This window comes from Poecilia reticulata, chromosome 5 (assembly GCF_904066995.2).
Source record: "Poecilia reticulata chromosome 5, P_reticulata-male-v2, whole genome shotgun sequence".
Taxonomy (NCBI): Eukaryota; Metazoa; Chordata; class Actinopteri; order Cyprinodontiformes; family Poeciliidae; genus Poecilia; species Poecilia reticulata.
Genome location: NC_088834.1, coordinates 20,780,265 through 20,806,463, shown reverse-complemented (window position 1 = coordinate 20,806,463; position 26,199 = coordinate 20,780,265). Strand labels below are relative to the sequence as shown.

The 26,199-nt window shown below is 43.6% G+C and overlaps 1 protein-coding gene across 2 annotated transcripts in view; it reads left to right on the top strand.

Annotated features, from left to right (window-relative positions):
- The window catches only part of srgap2 (SLIT-ROBO Rho GTPase activating protein 2), a 61,961-nt gene that overhangs the window by 780 nt on the left and 34,982 nt on the right, over positions 1–26,199 (top strand). The window lies entirely within an intron of this gene.

Sequence of the window (26,199 nt, the reverse complement as noted above, 5' to 3'; positions counted from 1 at the left end):
AAGCAATGTCGCGTTAACCTCCCTCCGCTTCCTTACTATAATATTTCCTATGGATCGGCGTGTTATTTTCTCCCTCTACCTCTGCGCCCTCACCTTTCATTCCTGCTCCTTTAATTTGCGCCGATCGTTTGCGAAAAACGAATTTGTCGCCAGGCAGACGTATCAGATGTCGACTATTTAATTAATTGGAGTCATTAAAGGGTAATTATGATGTCTCCAAGCGTGTGATCGCATGGGTAAGAGGCAGCGCATATGGCTAACAAAGGCAGGGGGAGGAAGAAAAAAAAAACGCGCAGAAATCAGAGGTGTAGTCCAGATGTGGCCTCAGCGGTCTGTTATAGGGAGAGAGAGAAAAAAAGCATATGCAAAGGTGATGTGTAGTAGAAACAGGAGGTGGAGGGGGGGGGGGGTTCAACACAAGCTGGGGTGTAGGGCGTTTTCTTCCCCTCGCTGCATGTCTCCTGCTTGTCTGCCTCGCTATTCTGCATTATGCTCCTCGTTTATGGGTTAAACACACATTGCAATTAGAAAAGGGGCGGCATGCTCATGGATTACAGCTCATCTACAGGTTAGGCTGGTAAGAAAAAGGAAAAAAAGCAGATTGTACTGATTAGGTTCTCTTTGTGGCTTGGTCTATGAGAGTTAAAGTGACTGCTTATCAGATCTGTGAGGTTATGTGGTTCATACCTCAAGCTGCAGGGGGAAAAAAAGGGAAAATAAAATCAGGGGTGGCTGGTAGAGGGAAGAGGGGATGAAGGCAGGATATGATCCTCCCATTTGAAGAGCCTGTGTACTCCAAGCTTTGCCACCGGTGCTAGATCACTTGATAAGATGGTCCATCATCATCATCATCACTTCTCACCCTCCGTTTAGGACCGGTCTGATCCCTTCTTCCTACTTGCACTGTCACCCCCTTCGCCCCCCTTTCCTCAGAAAGAAACTGCTTTCCACGATCAACTTGTTTTGCCAGGGCTGGATTAGTCAGCCGCAAGGGGAAGAGGCATAAATTATGCCGTTGGACTGGAATTTCTTGTGTTAAAGTACACAAATTAAAAGGAAAACACGAGGTGAACGTTTAGGTGTGGAGCCTTCGAACACTGTTTTCCTTTGGAAAAGGTTAGAGTCTTCAGAAGATAGACGCGCCGCTCTCAGACGACTCAGACTGATGACAAGAAAGGGAAACTCGATGATCATCGGTACTGATCGTAAAGGATTGCAAACTGGACTTCGTTTGGATTGCAAGTGACTAATAAGACTAATAAACGTGCAGGGTCTTCGAAATCTTTGACTAATAAAATCTGAAAAGTGTGGGTTGCCTCCTTTACTCTCATGACCCCTAGGCCCTAGGTCGATTTGTTTTTCAAGCTCAGTTTAAGATGGCTGTTCTGGGACGACCCCGGAAGGTTCTTATCGAAGTTATGGAGACGTCTGAGTGTGAGCTGGGTTCTTGGAAGAATTTCCATCTGTGTTGGTGCAAAGTTGGCGGATAGATGCTCAAACAGACTCCCATCAGCGCAAGGTGGTCCAATGGAGTCAAATACAAAGTCATGTTAAAATTTTCAGTTTATTTTTCTTGTAAAAACATTGGAGAACCATTATGTAAAGTTAAATAAAATATATAGATTTTTTTTTTTAGGCTTTAAAGTGACAAAATGGCAAAAGACGCTGAGGAGTGTGTTTACGTTTGCAAGGCTCTGCATGTTTCTCCACATTGGTTATTTGCTTCGTTGTCTAAACTATCCGTTCTAGTATAGGTTGCTAGTTTACAGGCGTTTCCTGTAAACTGAACAAGGCCGTAGGAGAATCTTAGCTGCAGTGACTCACCTCACTGTTAACCTGCTTCCTCTCTGCCTGTTTGAAAACTCTTGTGAAGTCGCCACCACTGTACCGTCAGTGTTTGTGTCTTAATCTCCCTCTGGACGGCTGTTTGAGCCGTCTTTATCGTCGCTGCATTGTGACGGCTGCCCGCCACGCATGTCACACCGCGGACTTAATGTTTGTCCATCGACCCACTGCATCGATTTCTACAGTCATTTACTCCACTGCTGCCCCGGTGATCAGCTGCACTGATGCTCTGCCTCCACTGTTTCTCACTGTAGCACTGCACATTTTTTACACATTCGTACTTATGGAAAGGTAAACCTGCACGTCCGCATAGTTGCTTTTTTTAATGTGCTCTATGTGTGTTGATTTGTTTGCTGATAATGCGTGCAGTCTGTCTTGGTGCAGGGGCAGTTTGTCATGCCGTTTATGGTTGTGTAACCGAGGGGATACCTTTCTGAAATGATAATGCTTTGCTGCAGCAACACACTGCAGCATCACAGGGGAAATAAATGCAAATCCTTCTGTGGATTCCAGATAAGTTTGCCGCAGAAGTAGCAGCACCAAGTATGCACCGGTCCTCACAAATAGCTTTCGCATTGTAAATTGACCACCTAATGAATCTACTTAGCCTGACTATTTAAGAGTTATGCTGTGGCTGTTGCCTCTTCAGCCTGGTAGTGTTTATATCGCCCACTATCACACTTTACTGCGCTATATATGTCCAGAATGCTTTCAGTAAGAGTGAAGTCACTTCGGTTTTCACTGCTTCTTTTTTAGATTTTCTTCTAGTTTTCACTTCCTCGTTTGTGCTTTATGTAAAAAAAATAAATAAATAAAAAACCTATAAATCCAGATAAGACAGTGTTGGCTCTAACAGATATTGTTCAGTTGCAGACTGACTGAAGATTGTTGCCATTTATGCGTTCGTGCACACGGATGCTTTGGTGCCCTCATCCCTCTCTGAGTCTACTGTACTTCACACAGATGGAGTGCTGATATGGGATTCTGGCTGAGGAGAAGGAATGTTCCTACTTGCTTAGGAACAGGGTGTGTTTGTTAGTGTATGCGTATGAATGTGCGTTTGTGTGTGTGTGTGTGTGTGTGTGTGTGCGCGCGCATTTAAAGGGACACAGATAGGTAAAAGAAAAAAAAAATTTGCAGAATACAGAGAAAAAAAAGAAACAGACATGGCAAGAACGGCAGTGAGAGGGAACGAGGGGAAATCTCAAACAGGGGATAAAATACAGACGACCTGTTAGAAATGCAGCCGAAACCGTTGAGGAGTGTGGTTTTTATTTTATCTGGTATTAGGGATTTACATTTGAGTTCGTCTTTTTGAAGCATAAAAAGAAACAGATTTGATGATTTTTCTTCTTATTTTCAAAAACAACAAAAAATTGTGAGGTACTTGTGTTCAGCCCTGCCGAGTCACTTTGTTAAACCCTGAGCCACTGGACTCACAGGCTTTTGAGGTATTCCTCTAACGACTTCAACCAAAACAATTTTTAACCCGATTGCTGAAACTCAGTCCAATTGGATCCTGAGTGTATGTGTGGATATACATTTCCAAGTCTCCCCCACAAATGACCAATTGGATTTGGCTCTGGACTTTCACTGAGCCATTCTAACTGATAAATATGCCTTGACCTAAAACATTTCACTGTTGCTCCGGCTTGCTTGTTTGAAGATTGTTGTCCTGCTGGAAAACGAATCTCCGCCCCGGTGTGGAATCTGTTGTAGCCTCTCACTGGTTTTCTTCCAGAATTGCTCTGCGTTTGGCTCCATCTACCTTCCCAGTAGCTTTGTCCTTGCTGAAGAAAAGCATCCCTGCAGCATGATGCAGCCGCCACCCTTTTCGTGTGTTAGGATTTAGGATGCTTTCTCCTTCTGTGCATGTTGGTTTTCTTGCTCACGTTGCAAAAACATATTGCACCTTCTCCCACATGTTGGTTGCCGCCTTCACATGACCCGTAGCACATGGGAAACAGGACTTTTTATGGCCTTCTTTCAGCAGTGACTGTCTTGTTTCCACTCTTTCATAAAGGCCAGGCTGGTGGAGTGGACGGGTCACAGTCACCATGTGTCCAGATTGTCCCACCTGGACATCTGCAGCTCAACCAGAGTTGCCATGTAAATGGTTTGTGCACTGATGTTGTTTTTCAAATCTCTGAGGTCGTCACACAGAAGCTGGACTTACACTGAGATTAAATCACACACAAGTGGATTTCATTCACTCACTTAGCGACCTTTGAGGGCAGTCTGTCGTGTTTTGGTGAATGACATCAGAATAAATTGAGATTGTTCAATGCTTGCCATCCATTGAACATTTTGGAAACACTTAATTTGAAGCGGTGTGCATAAGACTGGAATGACACCGTCATAAAGATGACATAGCACCTGTTATGAACATGAAGGAGACTTTATGAATGTTTATGACTGTTGTTATGCAATGTCATTCAGTAAATAATAACACTTTTAAAGCAAAGTTGTAATGAAACCTCCATTAAAAGTGTCATTATTTACTGAATGATACTTTATGACAACAGTCATAAATATTCACGACGACTCCTTCATGTCATAACAGGTGTTATGTCATGTTTATGACAGTGTCATGCCAGTGCATAAGACTGGCTTGGTTACAACTGGCTAGTGTGTAACTATCCATCCATCCATTTTCTTGCACCCTTTTTCCCTCAGTGGGGTCGGGAGGGGTGCTGGTGCCCATCTCCAGCCAACGTTTCGGGCGAGAGGCGGGGTACACCCTGGACAGGTCGCCAGTCTGTCGCAGGGCAACACAGAGACACACAAGACACACAACCATGCACACACACACTCATACCTAGGGGCAATTTGGAGAGGCCAATTAACCTGACAGTCATGTTTTTGGACTGTGGGAGGAAACCGGAGTACCCGGAGAAAACCCACGCATACACAGGGAGAACATGCAAACTCCATGCAGAAAGACCCCAGGCCGGGAATCGAACCCAGAACCTTCTTGCTGCAAGGCAACAGCTCTACCAACTGCGCCACTGTGCAGCCGTCAAGTGTGTAACTAAGATTTAAAAAAAAATAATAATAATAATCAGCATTTTCCCTCCCACTTCACAACCACTGTGTTGCTCTGTCCGATTAAAATTCCTAATGTAATATATTGAAGTTTATTTTCACTGCAAATTCAGGGATGGAGTAGATTTGTTTAGGGATTAGAGCCTGAACTGTGCGTCTGCCTGCTTGTTCGTTACTGAGCTCCGTGCTGACAAGGCAGCTGTGGAAACGTATGATTTAGGATAAAAGACCGCTTTCACTGCCACACAATGGGAGAGAAGTGGTGACACAGAGTGGGACTGTGGATCCGTGTCTTCGTCTCATTGAAGCCCCGTGCTTGGGCCATACGTTGAGGCGACAGCTGTAATTCATTAAGCAAAACAACAGTGGCAAAGATGTATACAACGGCTACACGTCGGCCGCGTGCGGCTGAAAACGCGCAGCGGATTCAGGCTGTGTTCAAATCGAGGCGATTCAGAGGGGCAGCCGTAAAACACATAGCATTTACTTCCTGTAGATCTGCGCAAGTGCGCTGATTGAAACTGCTGACATAGCTCAAAATAATCAGACAGGAAGGAAGGATGTTTGTGTGAAACGGGAACACACATGGATCATACAGAAGTGTGTGAAGCTTCCTGTTTAGGCCCACGGCTTTGTGTTTGGCCAAAGGAATCATCTACCTCTCACATAACACACACACACAAGCATACACACACACACACATAAAGCTGCAGGACTTTGTGGTCTGTGAGGTTTATTTTGACCCTGCAGTTACCGTTCTTGCACCCTAAAATAAAAAGGAATAGAATGAGACAGCCAGCCTCCTCCATCCGTGGCGTGGCAAAAAAACAGTAGTCCAAACCAGGTGTCCCTCTGTCCTGTAGGATGTGTGTGTGTGTGTGTGTGCGCGTGTGTGCGTGTGTGTGTGTGTGCTGCGTCAGCACTCGACCAGGCGCTTATTGATTTCCTGCTTCCTCCGCCTGTTTGGTTTCTTATTCTTTGCTGCTCAATATGAAAATTTACTGCCGCAGCTGAGAGAAAACACGCAGTGGCGCTACATCTGCTCTCTCCGTAAGTGCTGAGGTGGCCTCCTGCAGTAGACGGCCTGCAGCCTCACGGTGCAGTGGACGGCCTGCAGCCTCACGGTGCAGTGGATGGCCTGCAGCCTCACGGTGCAGCGCGTCGTTGTTGCGGTTTGATTGAGACGTCCAATCCACCTCTGTCAGCTCCACAACTTATAGAATATGCTTGGTGGCTGAAGGATGCAACACTAATGGCCGCTGTTACCAGTTCATGCCGAAACAATAAAAATAAGAAGGATTGTGAAATATAATCTAGTAAAGAAGAAAAGTGCATTCAAGTTGTGAAAGGTCAGAGTTCATCTGCTGTGCCAGGTGTTCCAGACGTGAAATCGATTGAGCGGCAGACGTTCGGCCCGCTCCGATTGGCTAATCCCGTCACTCCGATTGGTGCCCCCTGGCCCGCCCACCTTCTCAGGTGCTCACTGTTTAACGCGCTCGTGTGTGTGTGTGTGTGTGTTGAGCTACACTCTGGTTGAATAGGTCAGCTTTTGTGCAACGTCACTCAAACACGCACAAAAACTCAAATTAGTTCATGTAAGGCACAGAGTCGCTCACAGCTGCGCTCAGCCCTGAGGGCTCGCTGGATTTGTTGTTACCTGCCGCTGGATTCAATTTTATTTTCTTTTTGCATAATGTCAACTGTCGCATTCCTCTGAGACAGTTGGTTTATGCGAGATGATAAAGTGGTGTTGCAGACGAAGTTGCTACTACATGCATGTGTTTGTATTCGCGGGCTCTACGGCTAGGATGTTACGCCGTCTTCTCAAATGATTTTTGTTTCAAGGTGTAAGGAATGTCATTTATAAAACTATTTGGATGTTTGTAAAAGGTGAAAACTGAATTTGGAAAAACTGAAGATGAACTTTCAAGAGTACGTCTATAATTCAGTTTTGCTAGCAGCGACCAGGAAAACAGACCAAATTTCCAATCAGCCGTGGCGTCGTCGTCAAGGCTGCCGATCATCTAAAAAAATATATAAAAAATCTCCATTCCTCATTTCTGCAGTTTATTTCAGTCGACATTCAGTCAAAATTCACGCCATATTGTCCTCCTTTCTCCCCACTGTGTTTTCCTCCGTGGTGTTTGTCAGTTGTCGTAAAATATGACCCTCATCCTCCTATGACAACCCTAAAACCTATAATCTGCAACCCTTGATTACAGTATACGGCTCACGTGTGTGCATGCCTCACCCTCTCCTGCTGGACACCGACTCAAAAACAAGCTGGGATGTTTAGGTGTCACCGAGTGTGTGCCGGTGGACAGCAGCACTTGTAGGAGGACACAGATCCATACAAAACCGAGCAGGGTGGAGACGAGGCCCGGCCACATCCTCTGTAAGACAATCAAATAGGTGAACAGTCACCCAACTGTAAATAAACAGAGAAGGAAAGGAGAGAAAATACAACAGAAGAAAGGTTGCATAATTTTCCCGAGGGACGCCAAAGGAAACAGGTTGTGTTTGAACAGCCTTCCGTGCTGGACGGAGAGCAGGAGAAGACATAGCGAGGGACTCTCACCAAAGGAGGAAAAAGGGCAGGGGAAAAAAAAGGACTGGAAAGAGGAGGTGGATTTGGAAAACATGTGAAAGGAAGCCAGGATAGATTTTAAAGATGCTCAGAGCCGCCTCTTAACACTCTTTGTGTTGCTCTTCTAGCAGCCGTATCTGCGTCTCTTCCTCTCTGCTTCCCCCTCCATCAGCAGTTTCTCCCGGCGCCGATGAACAGTTTGGTTGCCAGGGTTACCGAATTGCCCCATTTTTTATTTCTGGGTTTGGGAGATGCAGAAGGGAAAAATGAAAAAGAATGATGTAGATTTGACTCCCCTGCAGGCAGAGCCTGGTTAATCAGGTTAGCACCAAACACATGCTTGGTTTAAAGCCATTTAGACCTTTGTTTTTAACGGTTGTTTCCTCATTTGTGGTTTAAACTCTTATTTACATTCATACCTTAATTTCTGCTAGATGCCAGTGCTGTTGTCCTTCTTTGTCCCCTTATTTTTGAGAAAATAAGGCGAATGAGAGATGAATCAAGTAATTTTTTTTCCTGTATCCAAGATTTGGTCGTGTCTGATATTTGCTTCACTCCAAAAAAAAGGGAATTTTTTTCCATCCAGTCTATTGATGCGTTACAGACCAAGTGTGGTGGGAGTTCTGAGTTTTGATTTATTCAATGTACAAGAATGAAAAACACATTTTTTCAGAATTTAACCCGCCAATCTTTGGTAGATTTATTTGTTCATCTTTAACAGAAAGATAACAATAATAATAATAAACTCCTGCAGCTGTTTCCCCGTTTAAGTCGCCGATCCAAACTAATATTATCTGAAGCTCGATGGATTTCTGGGAGCCTGGTGTTGCATTTTGAACCCTGTAAATAATTAGCAGAGAGAAAACAGGATGTTCTGGGACCGAGGGGAGAATCTGGCTTTTGCGACAGGTTTCTCTCTGTTGGAACAGAGCAGTCGCAGCACACTGGCCCTCTCTATTCAAGTTCACACCTCTCCTAATGCTGTTTTAATGAAGCCATTCATCACCTCTTCTCGGCTGAATCTGCATCACTTTTCACACACACACAGACTCACACACACACACACACACACCAAGCTTCCTGCTTTTTCTTTCTTCTATATGTGCGAGTGTGAGAACGCTGTGTTTCTCCCCACGGCCCCCTCGCTCGTTGCCATGTTGATGCACCAGTTCTATTTTAGTTTCTCCCAGATTTTGGAGCGGCTCTGGTAGGGATCGCTCCCACTTCGCCCTCCCCAAGTATTTTTCCTGAAACAGGCTGATTTAAAGCGCTGAGTCCTACCTTTTGCTTTTAAACCCGGCTGTTATACGGGAGTGCTGCAGTTTTGCTTCCCACGGTCAGCACGCATGCGCTCGTTATCCGCAGTAGGATGATTGAAAAAACATGCCGCACATTCCCTTCAAACGACCATCCCCTGGACCGTGATCCTTAAAACAGAGAGAGCTAAGCGTCTGTGTCTTTTCCCAGATCCTGCTTTCACATCATCTGTTGTAGTGGACGCACGGTTTTTTGCATCTAGATTAAAGTGTGTCTTAAACTTTTCTTTTTAAAAAGACTAAGAAAAAAATGTTACTGCACGCATGCAGCCACCAGAAATCTTCTCAAATCAAAGTCAAGGGTTAAAAGACTGATTATTACTGGAAATATTTATCTCAGGTCTGTCGGTTTGATATGTATGAATATAAAACCTGAACACATGCAGAGTGTTGATATGTGGGAGCTGAGTGTGAAATGCAATGTTCTGTATATTTTTATACAAATCGTAGCGACTCCCAGTGATCGCTAAGCTCTACATTTGGGAATATCAAGACTTCTCCTGCAGCTACAGTGGGAATAACATGAGATTAAGATTGTTCGTGAGACTCGAGCTTCAAGCCTCGACTCCAAGTCAGGTCCAGAGTCGGAGTGTAAGTCAAATATAAAGGGTTTTTATGATTTAAATGTTATTCTGACTTGTGCCACCATTTGGACCAATAATAGACAGCGATCTAGTTGCTTTTACTTCAAAACAGAACAGCAACAATCACCCTGCTGTCTGTGAAATAACACCGATTTGAGTCGGGTTCGTCACTTCTTGGCATTTATTTTGTTCAGATCGCAATATTTTGCCAAGCTCATCGTTTATCTTGCGCGCATATGATGAACTTTACGGGAAACTTTATCTAATGTGCTCAAGATTAACTCTGGGGGTGTGCCTGTTAAAAAAAGACGCAGCTTATGGGAACATTTTTGTTACTGTCATGTTATTTTGCATATAGCGATACTATTTCAGTTTACACTTTAAACAACAAACACACAGAGACAGAAGCCATTCAGGTTTGGTGAGTTTCTGTTAAATTCAAATGAAAAGGTGGCTGCAGTTTTATACTTAAAATGAACAAAAACAAAACTTGCTCAAAGGCGGCTTAAACACAAAGCACCAACACCGTTTTCCAATTAAAGCAGTTTATGCTTTTGGGTGTGGTTGTTTTATCTCTCAAGTTTCTAAATAGATTTATGTATTTGTTTTGGAACCAACATGCCACTGTGGCCCAGTGCCACGGTGCCGAGTTTTTGACAATCCCCGCCTTAAACTGCAGTTTACCTGCAGCCTGCTGCGTTCTCCAGCTGTCGGGTTGCGCAGGCGGGGAGAACCGTACCCACGGCCTGTTATTTACCTCGCTGCAGGAGCCTGTGGGCTGATGCAGGCTCTCGGAGTGCCTCTCACTGAGAATGGCCAGAGGTGCGGCGGCACGAAGAGCAGGCTCTCTCCTGCTCCTCTCTCATGCATGTGTGAAGTGTGTCCCGAGGCTGTGGGAGATGTGCTAAACCAGCCGTCCACAAACGGGAGGGAAAGAGAGCGGATGATTGTTGTGCCGATGCATTCCACGCAGTTGCACATTCCGGGAGGTTCTTTGGTGCAATGACATCATGGTGGATATTATATAGAAGTACGCAGAGACTTGAACGAAAGCCCTGCAATAAAAGATCATTATGAATCTTTGGGGATTTTTATTTTGTCTTCACTGTTACAGTTCAGACAGACGCATGCTGAATGAGTAGATGCATATCCACATATCACTGAGATTGGAGTTTTTGGTATGCTAAGCATGAGGACGTTTGGGGTGAAGTATGATTAGTTGACTCTGGAGTCTGTGTCAGCTTTTAATAGGGGCAGCATGACCTAATAAATGAATCGCTAATAAATAAAAGCTGTTTCACTTGCATCACAAACATTTTTTTTTTTTTGCACATGTGCTGAATGGGGTATTTTGCACAAATTAAGCACTGTTAAAAACACATGCTAATGGTGGAACAACAGCTTGCTGCTTCAAGAACTTTTTTTTCTCTAACTAGCCTGAACATTCACGGCAGGCTCCATTGGCGGGGAACAAGCCGTAGCGCTGCAGCGAGCAAGAGGGAGGGTGTGAGCAGCAGGTACACAAGGATGATTGGTAACACTAAGACCCTCCTCCTTTCTCTGATTGGTTGTTTCTGACAGGGAGCGACGTATCTCTGCAGATGGCAGCAGGACTGAAGGGAGGAGGCAAAGGAGCTAAAATTTTCACAGATGATCTGTCTCACATTATGCTGCTAGGATGTAGTGACAGTTTTAACAATTAATAAATTAAACAGCATTTTTTTTTTACTGCTACTTTAAATCCCAATCCCAAGGTATAAAGTAATCCGAACAGTCAGTATTTTATTTTATTTTTTTAGTTCTTTCTGATAAGGCTGAACAATTCACACCAGTGATTTATAGAGGAGTCTTTTCCTTCGGAGTGCCTCTCTTTCAGCGTTTAGCCCACAGAAGTGCATAAAGACCATGTGCCTGCCTGCACTGTGGGATACCCCTCTCAGGTTACTAACTTCGCCCACCCCATTCCCCTCCCTTTGCTCTTCTTCTCCTCCCCCGGCAGATTCCCGACTCCGTCCATGTGCTTCAAATAGAGTGGAAACGTGAACATCCCACCCCTTATACATGCACACACACATACTCATTCCTGTTGTTCAGTGGCCCATTTAGCACAGGGGTTACAGTGTGGCGGGTGGGTTATTTCCATTACAGATAATACACTTTATGGTCCGTTACATCTAATGGATAAAAGTGGGACGTTTACTTCTGTCTGGACCTGTTCTGAGCTGAAGATCAAGGGGTTTTTCGCAGAAATAAGAAAAAAGACAACTCCCTGGTGTCAGAGGGGGTGAAGATTTTCACTAAGAGAAGAATGAAGAGTTGAAAAGGGGGGGGTGGGATGAGGCTTAGCACAAAGACAACCTCCCAATGTGATCAATCACTTCATCACATTTGTGGCATAGCTGTTTGACACATGCATGTTCTTGTGACCCTCATCACTCTTTTTTTTTTCTTTTCTCAGAATCTCTTCTCTCTCTCACTGCCCCTCTGTGCAATTTCTTTCTGTTCGAGGCAGAGTTGCGTGTTAAAGGTTGCTGCCCATGACACATCTGCATACACACACACACAGGCATTGTCTCTGTGCGCAAAGGTTGCAGTGGGAGGCAGCGGGCGAAGTGACTGGAGAGTGAGAAGAGCTCTTGTTGTAAGCCGGTGGTGTTCCCTATCAGGAATCCGTTTTGGAATGCTGGATTCCATAGCATGAACGTAAAGCATTGGGAATCATTGTGGCCCCAGTTTGCTTGCTGAATTCATGGCGTCGTCTTGTTAAGAAACTGAACGGAAGCTATGTAGGTTTCAAGGAAATCACTGTTTATTTCAGGCTGATGCATCAAACACGTCTACTTTACACATCATCACAGCAATATCCATCCATCCATCCTTTATCTAACATGGTTGTCCCTGGTGGGGGGTGGCGAGGGGTGCTGGTGCCTATCTGCAAATTCGGCAGGATGGCCGGCGCTCCGTTTGCTCTGGAAGGGTTAAAGTTAAGCCAAATATATTCAAATTTATTTTTACCAACTTGTTTCTTAGGATTGAAAGTGGTGTTGAAGTTTTAAAGTGATCTAGTCAGAGTCCTGACCTGAGCTAAAGTTTAGGGTGTTGGCAAAAAGGAGTTCCAACCTCTAAGACTTGGACATAATAAGCAGACATTATTATTATTGTGGTAATCCCAATAAAGGCTTTTTAAGTAATTACTGAGAAGAGTATAAATTACTTTTTGGCATGCCATTTTCTAATGAAATATCAGTATAAGCAGAAAAATAGCTTCTTTCAAAAGTTGTGCTCCTTTTACATTCTTTATATTATGTTTTGAGAGCTAAATATCAGAAAAATCCTCACTGGTTAAATAGAGCAGTTTGACTTTATTGAACCTAGTGTAATAAAAGAATAAACAAAGTTATATGCAAACAAAATACATTTCAAACAAAGGCAAACGAACCAAAAGAAGAACGGCAGTAAAGGCTATTTACACATTCAGTGACAATCATTTACATTTTAACATAGATGAATACATTTGGGATTGACTGTAAATTGAAATGAAATTTCAAGGTGTGGATACAAAACAGGAATATGAAGTAACCTGACGTTATCTAATGAAACTGTTTAAATACATTTGACTGACTCTGCTGGTTTTGGATGGGAACACAGCTGTTGCACCTCCACACATCATGCTAACACTTACTGCCCATTGTTTTCTGCCCCCCTGCCCCTTTAGTTACGGCAAACAGCCAGGAAAGCTTTACAGTGTGTGCGTCAGGTTCCTGGTTGTATCCCTCTCCATTGTGCCATGCTCTCCTGGGGATGACAATGATGGCCACTGTGTCCTGAATGAAATACATCGCTGACATAGCTTGCATTCTGCACGGTCCACACGCAGCCAGCACAGCTGTCCTATGCACCGCTTCTGCTGCATTTTGAGTAAACGAGTAATTTTGTTGTTTTTCTGGAGGTGAAACAGCAGAATGTGTCTGATTTCTAACAAGAGGAGGGTGTGCGGGGAGGTGAACCTGGGATTTCTGTGGAGGTATAAGGAGAGTAAGTTCCCCTATTCAGCAAGAGAGAGAGGGAGAGAGAGAAACAGAGGAGTGTTCGCTTGATGTCTGGGAGCCAGAGAGTCAGAACAGCAGGACTCTGCAAGATCAAACAGGCTTCCTCTGCGGATAAGAAAGATAGCCTGGCGGGAAGGGAGAGAAAACACGAGTTGGGATGGGATAAAGGAAAGCAGGAAGATGGCTCTCAGCAGCCTTTCAAGCTGAGCATGACTGTAAGGCAGCGAGCAGCAACAACGCCAACCGCCTCACTGTAGCCGATCAGTCAATCATCTGTTTGTTTACCTAGCCAAGTTCAGAACAGGTGCAAACCACACGGCTCCTCCTCCGGCCTGCGGCCACCTTTGACCTCTCCGAGCACAGGCTCTCCCCGAATCAGCTCACGCTTGGCACCAACACGGCGGACGGTCACTGTGTGTGTGTGTTTTCCTGACTGCTCCGCAGACGAGAGAGGGAACGTGGTAATTACCAGGAGTTTCAGCTGCACAGGGGAGTTTCGTCTTCCCAACCTGAAACTCAAAGGGAGCCATCAATAATTCAGCCGGAGATTCGTCTGAGCTGCATCGAGCGCAGACGAATCTCTCTTGTTTTTTTGTTTTTTTAAATCGCCGCATTCCTCATTGTTTATTCTCCTTTTATCCATTAGCATACTCTCGTTTGTTTTTTTTTTTTTCTGTGCTTGCTAGCGTTCCTCAGACAGATCTCCTCCAAAGCTTTAGCGTTTCTTGCGTTCCTATGTCTTCGTTTTCAAATCGGCCATATTGTTGTTTCCAGTTTTAGTCTCCCTCCTCCACTCCATTTTGTACTTGAGGAGCCAAAGAAGAGCCTACAGGGAGGATGTGGAAGGAAAAGGTGTGTCCACCCACACCGTCGTGGTCCATTGTTTTGCTCTGATTCCGTCATGTCCTCACTCTGACCAAACACACGTTTACCGTCGCACGTTCAAGGGCTGCTCTCCACGTGGAGCCGCCAACGCCTTGTCCCGCCGTTCTTGTCCCGCGTATTCTCTTGGTATCAGGGCTGTCCATTCCTGAGCACAGATAGCTTTGTTTAAAGCAGGAATGGACAGCCCTGACACAAGAAGAATACTGTCTCCAGCGTCTGGTCAGTGATCTCATGTGTTAAAAACTCACTGACCAGGCGGCATGTGTCAAAGGGTCAGGAAGCCTGGGATAACGGATCTACAAATGTACAGAGTGGTTGCATAAGCGGCTTAAAAACAGACAGACGATTCAGCAGGAAGTTAAGTTGTTTTTTTTTTTTGTTGAGAAATTGGCTGGATTACATATTTTCACTGATCGGGTCATCAGAAACTCAAAAAATCCAATTTTTACCCTGTCAGTAAACATACTATGCCATAGTGGTAAAAGGTCATGCTAACCACGTCATGCTCGGATGCTTCAGCTGCCCGTTGCTGACTGAAGACGAGTAAGAGTTAGTTATTTTCACCATCAGTGAAGTGTTTGGAAAAATAAAGTCAGAGGAGGAGCAACAGGTGTTAGAAATCTTTAGAAAGGAAGCTGCATTTTCTGTTGAGACGTGTAAAAACAGGAAGTGGGGCTTCAGCAGACGACAGAAAGTTTGAGGGTTTTTTTTCTCTTTTCACTGTAAGCCTCAGCCATGGAACATGCTGCGTTAGGAGCCTTTTGGAGTTGGGTTTAAGGGGTAAGGATCTGCATCAGTGGCCTCAAAATCCAGGACCAATTACAGGCCTGTAGTTTTTAAATGTGTTACTGGTTCTGCATTTCAATCTCTAAAGGGTTTGCTAATTTTTAATACATAAAAAAAAAATCAAAGAAAGTTCATCGGACTTTAGGAAGATGTTTCCCAACTCACCTATCCTGTATTGAACCTGACAGCAGGGAGCGTGTGTCTGAACATGCTGCCGCATGTTCTGGTGAGAAGATGAAAAAACAATCTCCACATTAAAAAAAACATTAATGAGCCTGAAGGCTCATCAGATGCCAGGAAAAAAAACAAAAAAACACCCTCTGTGTGACAGGTTATACAACTTTAGGTGAACATTTTGCAACTCTTAAGTGGATGAATCACAGAATGTAATAGAACTGCATTTGCATCTCTGTGTTTTTCCGACATCCAAATGGAGGTAAATTTGTCCATTGGGCTCATAAAGTCAAAGTTTTAGAGTTAGGTCCTGCTGTCCAGAGGTGCAGAAAGTCACAGTGTGTGTAATGTGTGTTAGGACGTCCGCAGGCTGCCTCCAGGTGACCTGGGAGGGCATCACAAACCTCTCGTCCAAGAATGAACAACATGGCAGAGATTTATGGAAGCACCCCAGACATTTAATGTCCTTCTCTGAGTGGTGTTGTTCCACTTCATTGGTCCAAATATGATTTCTTGATAAGGTCAAAGGTCTAAAACACCTAGTTGTGAGCAAATCTTTAAATTTGCTAAAACAAAATGCAGTGCTTGCCTTCAGGGTGGATTTTGATATGGTGCATGTGGGCAGTTACTCAGGGTGCTATTAAAAAAATACTTCATTACTTTTTTGTATATGCAGTGCAGTTGGCATCCTGAGCTTGCTACTGAGATTAGGGAGACCAGGCGACCCCTTCACTGGCCCTCAGAATTTTAGATTTCTTGTATTTTAGTTAGTTGGAAGGTGTCAACTAATGCCTACAGGTGTTTGTTTGTGACCGTAATATTGATCATCCTAATTGATCACTGTTGCTGCCTTTCGTTTGGAAGAAGCTTTTATGTAAATTTACTAAAATATCTTAGATTTTTGTTATTGAAAAGTAGAAGCCATGTCTGTTTGACCTTCTTTAAAGTGCAACGACGTGTGAAAAGTTTCAGATGTGCCAGCCAATTCAACTTCCTGTTCTTGTTTTGTTCTTTGTTTTGTGAGGTAATCTGTGTTGATTTGGACAATTACCCACCTCTGAGTGCATCTAAACAATTGCTTTTCTTTTACTAAAGCATGAACACATCTGTCCAAGCTCACAAAAGCAATATTAGCTAATCGCTTTCTTCTCACATCACTGCATGTAGTGCAGAAGTATCATCCCTATAAGAAGTGTGTGCTACAGCCCTGGAGACAATTATTAGCGTAATCTGTTTCCCTGTCATATTAAGCTTGTTGAAAACCAATGAACTGTCTATAATCTTATTTTCTGCCATTTTTTTTTTGTTTTACGATATCCAGAATTCTGATATATTCATCGACAGGCCAGGGTTTTTTTTTCATTGACAATTCAGAAAAGAAACCACATCTGAAATGTGCTGTAATGTGAATTTAACTTCTCATTTCCCTTTCCACTGCAACCATTTGTTGTTATCACATGATGGCTTTTTACCACGACAGCTAATGGTTCAAGTAATATCCCCCCTCTGAGTATTTCTAACAAAACCCTGTGCATGTTTTTGGTTTATTTCCCGTTTATCTGCGACTGTATCTGTACTTAAGCTGTTTCACTTCTTTAAACAATCACCTTGTGCGTGAATTGACATGATCGCCACTTTCAGTTGCAATTTGCTGTTTGTCGCACTGAGTGAGTTGTAGAGAGCAGTATAAATAAAATGATCCGCAAACTAAACCATCAGAACACATCCATTACGCCATCTGTCTCTTTTGGCGTTATAGACGACTCTGTAATGTAAACCACTTGATGCAGAGTTCATCTTTTTATCCCTAGTCATCTAAAAAAAATGAGATATGCTTTATTTGTGTGTTTTTTTTAAAATGCATACTAGAAGCAATTTTAAAGAATTACTCAAAACCTTAGCTCAAGTGTAGTACAAAATGGACAAATAGTGATTGCTTCTCTGCTTTTTGAGCCACAGGAGAGCAAAGCCACTTTGTCAGGATGAAAGCAAAAGCAAACAAATGAGAGAAAAACAACAAACACCTGTAAAGTGAATCCTGCTCTTGGTCGGGTCTCTCGCACCATCTTTGTGCTACTCTATTGCAGTGTTTTTTCCCCCACTCCCTTATTTTCTGCTGGGTTTGATTCCCTTTCCTCAGAGCTTGGCCCAGTTTCTCCTTTCTGTTCTGTGCCATTGTCCCTGCAGCGCTCAGACAGATGTTTCGGTGGATATGTGCAGAGGTGGGAATGCTGAGTGGTCTGCTTTTTTTCTTTTTTTGTACAAAAGAAGGCAAAGAGAGAACTGTGGCGCTCACTCAGGCACATTCATAACTCTTTCTGGTGAGCAGATATCGTAGGCTGGAGCTCTCAGACTCCCAGACTTTCTTTTTCTTTTATTAAACTATTCTCCAGGTGCAGGATTATTGTATCTGCATGGATAGTCTGCCTTTGAATCCCAAAATGTTATTATATTTTTGAGCTTGGTTATGGAGTCCCATAAATATTGCTCAGTATATCTGAGTTTGGGTCCCACAAGCTGATCATTTGGAGACCTCCTCCAAACATGAAGACATAAGAAGAGTCCCTGTGGGTACACACTGTCTTCCTTTAAAGTAAAAACAATAAAAGGCCCAGCAATACTGTTCTTCAATGTTGACATGGGGTTGTAAAGATGGCTCTTGCTGTGTTTTTGTGACAGACCGCTGCCACGCTATACGTAAACTGCTGCCACGATACATTGTAAAAGTATCCGACAAAAGCATTTAGACTTATACAAAAGCCGTGTAAGCTTAACGGTACGCCTTTGGTGTTCTTGGCCGGCAAGAACGAGGAAGTACAGAGGGAGGAGAAAAGAGGGCAGGTGAATGTGATCTTGCTGTACCTCACCAGCTAACACACCTTTAGCTGCACAGTAATGATCCAAAGACGTGTGAAAAAGGTTTAATTCAGTTCCCAAACGGAAATGATGTGACCTCAGGGTGGATTTGCTGATGCTATCTTCTGTCCGTGGTCTCACCCTTCGTCCGATGCAACGCATCCCTTTGCTCTCTTCTCGTTGCCTCTGCGCTCGCCACTGGCGTTCAGATAAGAATCAGTAGCTATCAGCAGATATCGGTGACTGCCCAGCCTCCGTTCCAACTCTATCCTCTGTTTCCATCTTTTCTATTTCCCTGCAGTCATTAGCTCCGTGCCGCTCAAGTCTCGTGGAATGCCGAGATAAGAATCTGCTGTCTAAGGATGTGCATACCAGTCACGTAGGCAACGCTGGTATCGTTTATGTCCTTCTGTGTGACTTGCGTATGTTTTGTTTATGGTTTTACTGTCTGACTCTGCTGGCTGTGTCAGACAGCTGTCAGGCGATGCCGTTACACACTGTGCTCATCTTTAGACCACTGACCCAAATTGCAAATTGAACCCCATCTTGACTGATTTTACACCGATATAGGCAGCAAACAATTACTTGAATCTAAACCGATATCTGGACTAATATAAGGACAGAAATGTTCCAGTTGAAAGGTTTATGTGCAGGAATTATCTTCAGTGCTTTAGTGTCTGCATGTTGAAACAAAGCTTTCTGAGGTCTCGTATTCCTCCTTTCTTCTAATACCACATCTGCAAAGCTGCACGCTTAAGTATTTTGCAGTAGAAGTACACAATATCATCTGAAAGCACAATACATATACCCTTACCTGTCATTTATTGCATTATCAATAGACCCATTGATGTCCTGTTGGCTGCTCTGTGACCTGGCTGCTGATTTGCCTGCTAAGTGGTGATGCAGAAGATAGATTTTAATGCCAGACATGAATTATAGTTAGGTTCCTCTGTTAGCATCCTGTTCATCCAGGGTTAATATTAATATCACTGCTGCTGATATTTCCTCCAAGTCCAGACCTTGAGACCTGCAGCATACAGATGGATCTCTGCTCCAACACACCTGAATCAAACGAATGTCTTGTTACCAGATGTCATGATGTCATGCCGAAAAGGTAATCCAGTCGTTTGATTTAACTGTTTTGAAGCAGGGATCTACCTAAAAGTTGTACCGTTAGCTCTCAGGGACTGCGGTTGCAGACTCCTGCTGTGAAAGGCCCCTTATGTGGACAAGCTCAGCCCTGAGCAGTCATCAAGGTCACAGTGATTCATCGGCGATGACCAGAAAGATTCTGAGAAAAGAATGAAGAGAGACCGAGTCAGACCGATGGACTTTTCACGGCTGTTCAATTTAGAATAAGGGAGTCATCCAGTCACTGGAATCATGACAAGTACCAACCTCATAATGAAGATGGGATCGAACTTTGACCCAGCCAATGATGAGTCTCCACATACTGTCCACATTTACCCATCACTACATGCAGTTTTGGATAATTCTTCTGATGCCTGGTTGATCGAGTGTGCACAGTCTAAGACTTTTGAGGCTGAATTAACTTAACTACACACACCATCAGACTGCCTTCTCTTGCGGGCAACACACACACACACACACACACACACACACACACACACACACACACACACACACACACACACACACACACACACTCAGTGGGCTTCTTCACATGCTTGTGTTGTGGATTAGCCAAATCCCCCGACTGGTTGCTAAGCTGATTAAGGGAGTTGTTATGCACTGGCTGTTCTGGAAAACTAGTAAGGATGCAGACATACACTCATGGACTGGGACACCTCGGGTTAATATTTCCTCTCATGTTGGCCCAGGTTGCTGTATTCTCTTTGTCTTTGAGGGAGTTTGTCTGAAAGCCATCCGTAACTCCTCAGACAGATGGCATAGATCACTAGCGGTCATGGTTTGCAGCCCTGCAGCAAACCCGATGTGCATTTATGTGTGTGTGTGTGTGACAGAGCAAGAGAGCAAATGAGTTGAAGGAACGAGAGACAGAGATAAAGCCTGTTGGAGCAGACGGAGGCGCAGATGGCTACGTCCAGCAGAGACAGGAAATCGAGGTGACACCAGGTGGACGGCATCCTCGAGGATGAAGCGCATGCACGAGCGCTCACAAGTCAGCCCAGAGGCTGCTAATCCATCTTAATCAAAATGGCTGGTGACAAATCTTAATCGTTGGAGGTGATAAGCTTTACACTGAGATTCTACGCATTTGTTTAATTTCAGAAGTTTACGTTTTTTTTTCCCAGACTAAAAAAAAAACAAATCTGTAGTTTTTTTAAGTGCAAAATACTGACCTTGAGTTGTTTGAGTAGCAGCTTTAGATTCCACATCCGAAAACAATTCAATAGAAATAGTTTCGATTTTTTGGAATTTGAATTTAATCATTTTGCTGTTTTTTTAAAATTTTTTATAACTTTCACCAGTTCTCTTTCAAAATTTCCTAGATAATTTAATGTTGTGAATTTGGTACCTCTGCATTGTAAAACAAAAACATAAAGCTTCAAAACATAAGAGTTTGTTGTTTAGCATTTTAACCAGACCTAATTTAAGGACCAAAAGTCCAGTGTAATCTCAATAGCCTGAATAGTTCAGTCAAAAAGTCAACAAAGCAAAATACTGATGGATAAATGTTAAATTAAAGGAGCTTTGTGCCAAACTACAGACAAAAGATCTAATAGACATATACGTCAATGTAAAAATTGCTGTGAATATTACGGATCATTACTTTTTGATCCTTTTGAAAATTAAAGACGGGGGAGAAAAAAAATTTAAAAACTTTGATATGTCCCCATACCAAGCTCTATTTTTCCATAATCATCCAGACCTAGAAAACGGATTCCATGCATTTCCAGACTATTCCAAAACTGTGCAGGAAACCAAATCAAAACTGCGTGACCTTTTGCATAACCTACGAACACAGACCAAGATTGTACTGAAAACAAATTAGACACACTTACTTGCGAACAAACTTCCTCTAATTTGATATTGGTTTGTTGAAAACCCTTTACTTCTAGTTCCTGCAGCATCCACACAAACCCCCATCCCCCCAGTGTCCTTTTCAAGACTGGGTTAGTAGAGCAAGGCGGCTGCAAGTGGTTGTAAGATGAAAAAAAAAAAGACCTGGTTAACTTTTGATAAGCTGTATTTCATTATGCATGAAACTCCCAGCCCACCCCCACATCAAGTCCCACACCCTGCAACCCGTCTGCAACCATCCGAGATGGAGTCGGTGCACGCACGAGCCGATAAGAGCTGCTGGTGTCAGCGGGGGTGAAGGGTTTTTCTGAGAGACAAAGAGGGTGCTTCTAGATAGGCTTCAAGAGGTAATGTTGTGTCTGTGGAGAAATGAGCTGTTCGTCTTTCAGTGCTCGGTCCGATAGAGTGTTGTTGCAGGTGTTTCACTACAGTTAAGTGCAAATGTCAGATCATGCTGCAGAAGAAACCAGGCAGAGACAGAGATCCTTTATGACAAAGATGCTAATTTCAATAGTTTTTTTTTGTTTGTTTGTTTGTGCTGCAAATCAAACACCAACTCTGAGATCACTCAGAGTTGTAAATATGTCCTTCATGCTATGCCTGTCTTTCTCTTGTTCGTCTTGTTTTACTGGGTGCCAGATGAGAAACGTTCTTGCTTGCACCCTTTATGCAAATGTGCAAAGTAAACCTGATTCTCGAGAGAAGAATCAAGGCAGGAGTAGTGCTTTTTCCTTGAAGTAATGCTCCACGGAAAGAGTAGCAAAAGGGATGATCTGAATGTGAAAGTGTCCGATTCAAAAGTAACAGAGTGAAAATAAAAAAGAAAATAGCAATAATGGTTCATGTTTTTGTTACTGACTTTTATAGCACGTTGTCTTCCGTCGGATAGTTTACTAGAGGTGAAAATGTGTTGTGAAAATCTTGCATCATGTACCATGAATGGCAGTGACTATCAAATGTAACCTGTTAGCCTGCTTTTTTCTCTCTTAAAACATGTCACATTCCAGTAAAGGGTTAATGAATTCCTGAACTGGACGGGGTGTGAAGTTGTGTGGAGGAATTTATCCCTGCTGAGGAATTTATCCCTATGCACAGAAACTCCCCTCCCCTCCTCTCAAATGGCAGATCTACTGGTCAAAACCAAGCTGGAAATAATCTACGGGAATTTAATTAGTTTTGTATTAAATGATTGCGATATTTTTCCCTCCCGCATTGCCTCAGTTGGCTGTAATCTATAATCTCCACCTCTCCTTTCCAAATATTTTCACGCTTCAGATAAAATCTCGTCTTTCCGACTGATTTTTGATTGATTATTGGTTATGTTCATCTATATAGTTTAACTTTACATTAAGAATACTGTAACTACTCTTACAGTTGTCATAAGTGTGAAATGAAACAAAGTGTATATGGTGGATTTTATGGTCATTAGTGGTATTATTCTTCCAAAATCTCTTGCTATACCTTTGAAGAACTCCTACTGTTCTTAAAATTCACCTACTTATCGTCAAATCAAAGTTGAAAATGACAGAAATATTTCCAGAAACTATTATTTACTTGTCTATTTTCCGCCTTACCTATTTTATTACTCCTCAGATACCTCTTATGGAGTTGAAAACTGAGAAAAGGTCACGTTAAAGTGCTACAAGAGGCTGAATGGATGCTATAGAGAGAGCTCCGGATTCTCACAGACCCTAATCCCTTCCTGGTGGAAATCTTAAAAAAAATCTTACTGCCTCATCTATTTCATAATCCATTTTTTCCAGTGGGTACAGTGTTTTATTGCATCATGTTTGCTTGACTCGGTGCTTCCAAGCCGCCATCCGAAGCACATTCTTCATCTGCCTGTTCTCCATTAGGAAGGAACTTTGGTCAAAAGTCCTAAAGTAACAGAGAGAGGTCTGTAACTTTTCCCATTTTATAACTGTGTGTTCTTTACTTATTGATGGCACCGCTCAAAGTTTTTTTTTTTTTTTTTTTTTCAGTTACTTCCCTGCCCCTCTCGCTCTCCTCTGCTGCGCTGCACGTTTTGCGCAGCGGTTTTGGCTTCCACTGACTTTCCATGTCCTCCAGTTTGCTTGGCTTGTTAATTTGCATCCATGAGACGACACTTCTTTTCCTTTTGCGCCCCATGTGTGAGAAAGGAAATGCCAGCATAAGTTTAATGTGTATGTGTTTGTTTTTAGAGGAAACATCCCGGCCCAAGGAAAAGACTTTGGTTGGAATCTTTCCATTCCTGCAATAGTTTTCCCTCCAACACTTACTGTACTGTAACTCTATCTTTTCCTCTTCCCCGTCCTTACTTGGTGTGCATGTACGTGTGTGTGTGTGTGTGCGTGTGTGCGTGTGCGTGTGTGTGTGTGTGTGGGTGCGTGCGTGCGTGTGCGTGCGTGTGTGTGTGTGTGTGTGTGTGTGTGTCTGTCTCTGTGCACTCGAGCAGAGATGTCTGGAACCAATAGATTTCACCCTGATGAAGAGTCGTATTAGGAATCACTGCTTGCAACCTGAGGCTCCAGAACCTGCCCATTTAAATTATCTGAAGGAAAACACAACCTGCAGACAGGGGCGCTCACTCATTCATCCCCGTTCAACCTGCAGACTCCTGGCCCAGTTTCCCCCTTCAGTCTGGTTTTAGATTATGCTGGTGACCTCCTTTGCTGCCTGTTATTTTGTTAGGGCATTTCATTTATAGGCACTCACCTCAGTCGATCCCCCTCATCCTGTTCGCTCCGTCATACACACAAACACACACACACGCTTCCTGCAGTTGTTTTAGTGTAAAGCCCCCCCCCTCTCTCTCTCTTTTCACTCTACCATGTGCTCCCTGCTGGCACTAAACCGGTCCGGCTGACTTCCTGTCTCTCTGTCCTCTCTTCCTGCGTGTACGGGGATGAATGGCCATATTATTCACGCTGATGCAGGGCCTGCCCTCTTACTCACCCTTTACACTACTTTGTGTTTCTTTCTTCTTTTCTTTCTGCTTTTTTTTTAAAATTCTTTTGGGGACAATAGCATGAGCTCACAGTGGTACAACTGAAAACCATTCCCACTACTCCCCCCGCCCCCCTCCTCTTTTCCACAGCTCTGTAGTCTGTGCTGTAGTATCAGCCCCCGGAGCAACAAAGACCAGGCCTTGCTGCATAAACACGCCGGGTATGCGAGCTCGCACTCGCTAAACCACAAAAGAAAGCAAGAAGAATGGCTAATGTTCCACCGTGCTTGTAGCTACATCACCTGATCGGGTGTCTCTGATTCCTTATGTGTGTGGCTTTTTGCTACGGCTGTCGTTAGTTATTGCCTGTCAAGGTTTTTGCTCACTCGCACTCAGAGTTGGCAGATACTTTTATAGCGTAATCTCAGTGGATTAGATCCTGGCTTCCCGAGATTATGCTGAGAGCTCGGTACCTGGAGGAAGAGCTGGGCAGTGGAATGGTGTTACAGTGACCTGTGGCAGCCAAAAATCACAACAGCGTTGCCTTAAATAAACAAAGTGCTGTTAAATAAAGAAGTGCTGTGAATACCTCTACCCTCTGATGTCAGTGTTGGCTCGAAAAGGTGAAAACCGTTCGCCGGATTTGGCCGTTCAAAACGCTGTGCAAGACTCAAGCTGCATTCCCTGCTGTAAGTCTCAGGGCCAGCATAAAAAGGCATCTTGACAACGATTGTTTCATTCTAGCTGACATCCTGGAAATTACATCATTGTTTCCTCGTCTAAAAATAGTCTCGCTAAAGCATCGATGGGGACATTTTAATGAAGGAAAGGAACGAAAGAAGCCAGAAAAATGCTTTCCTGGTCCTGTGAAGCTGTTCCAGCCTTAATGCAGCCAAGGTGGCAAACATTTCCTCTAATGTCTATTGACGCAAATTCCACCCGTACTAAGGTTTGCACTAGAAGTATTTCTCTGCCATCTAGTGGCTACAGTTGTTACCAATTATGTCAAATGTTTCTATGTTGAGTAGAACAACCTCTACTCAACATAGCATCAGCTTGAAAGCAAATAGCCTCGTTGATTCAAAGATCTGATTCTAAAATTTGAATCATCTTCTCAGCCGTCTACTGAGTTCTCAAGGAACCTAGCAGCTAATTTATGTCACGAATATGCTAAAAAAATTTACTGATTCCAGCCATTGTGAAGGGATGTAACGCTTGGTCACACACAGAGGCGCCTATTGATACAAAGGTGGAGCCGGAGCTTCTTACAGAGAAAGAGGCCAAGCTAAAGGTGTCACGATGCGATGTCAAATTTCTTTTAAGTTATTGACACGTCCGTTATTTTTCATCTGATGGTAACAAAGCACCTTGACTTTGCTATAAAATGAAAATGCGTTGATCCCTTACCGCAATGACAAAAACTGAGACGTGTCAATAGGGTGACATCAAATTTGCGGTTCGCTCCAGCTGCCTTTTAAATCAGCCGGCTCCTCTGTTGTTTTCGCTCCGTCACATTTCCTCTGCAGCCAGTTCAAGCCATGCCTCAAACCGTTTTCACATGTAGTTGCAAACAGTCATCTGTGTGTTTCTGCTGTGCTATGATGTGGTTATAAAGAAGTCAGCTCGGGCTTCCAGGAGTTGTCTGGATGGGTGCTGTCAAACGCGGTTTTGCGTATGTGCATTGCACGGAAGGAAGCGTGTGTGTGACCTTATGATGTTCTTTAAGTATGATGAGACCATTGTGCGGCGTGTTTGTCTCCTGCATGTAGGCCAGAACCAGAGCAGAATCCAGGGCGACCGTCTTCACCTGTCAGCTCCAGCCGGAGCAGCCTGGAGCTCCGGGCGTAATATTTGCTGCAAAACTAAACCCAGCTAAAAGACGTAATGTTGCAGGAAAATTATTTTTAGCCTCGGCGTTGTGCTTGCCAAAGAGGGATGGATGTCACATGACTGACAGTGTTGCAGCAATTTTTTTATTTTTTTTTTGCTTTCTTTTCTGGTTTATTTTTTTGTTGTACCCTGGCCTTGCATCCACGTAGTTGAACACGGCCACATGCGAGGGTCTGGTTTGCTTCGAGGCAACGCAGGCGAGCAGCCTTGGAGCCTCGGAGCCTCAGCCCTGCTTCCAAAATTAACT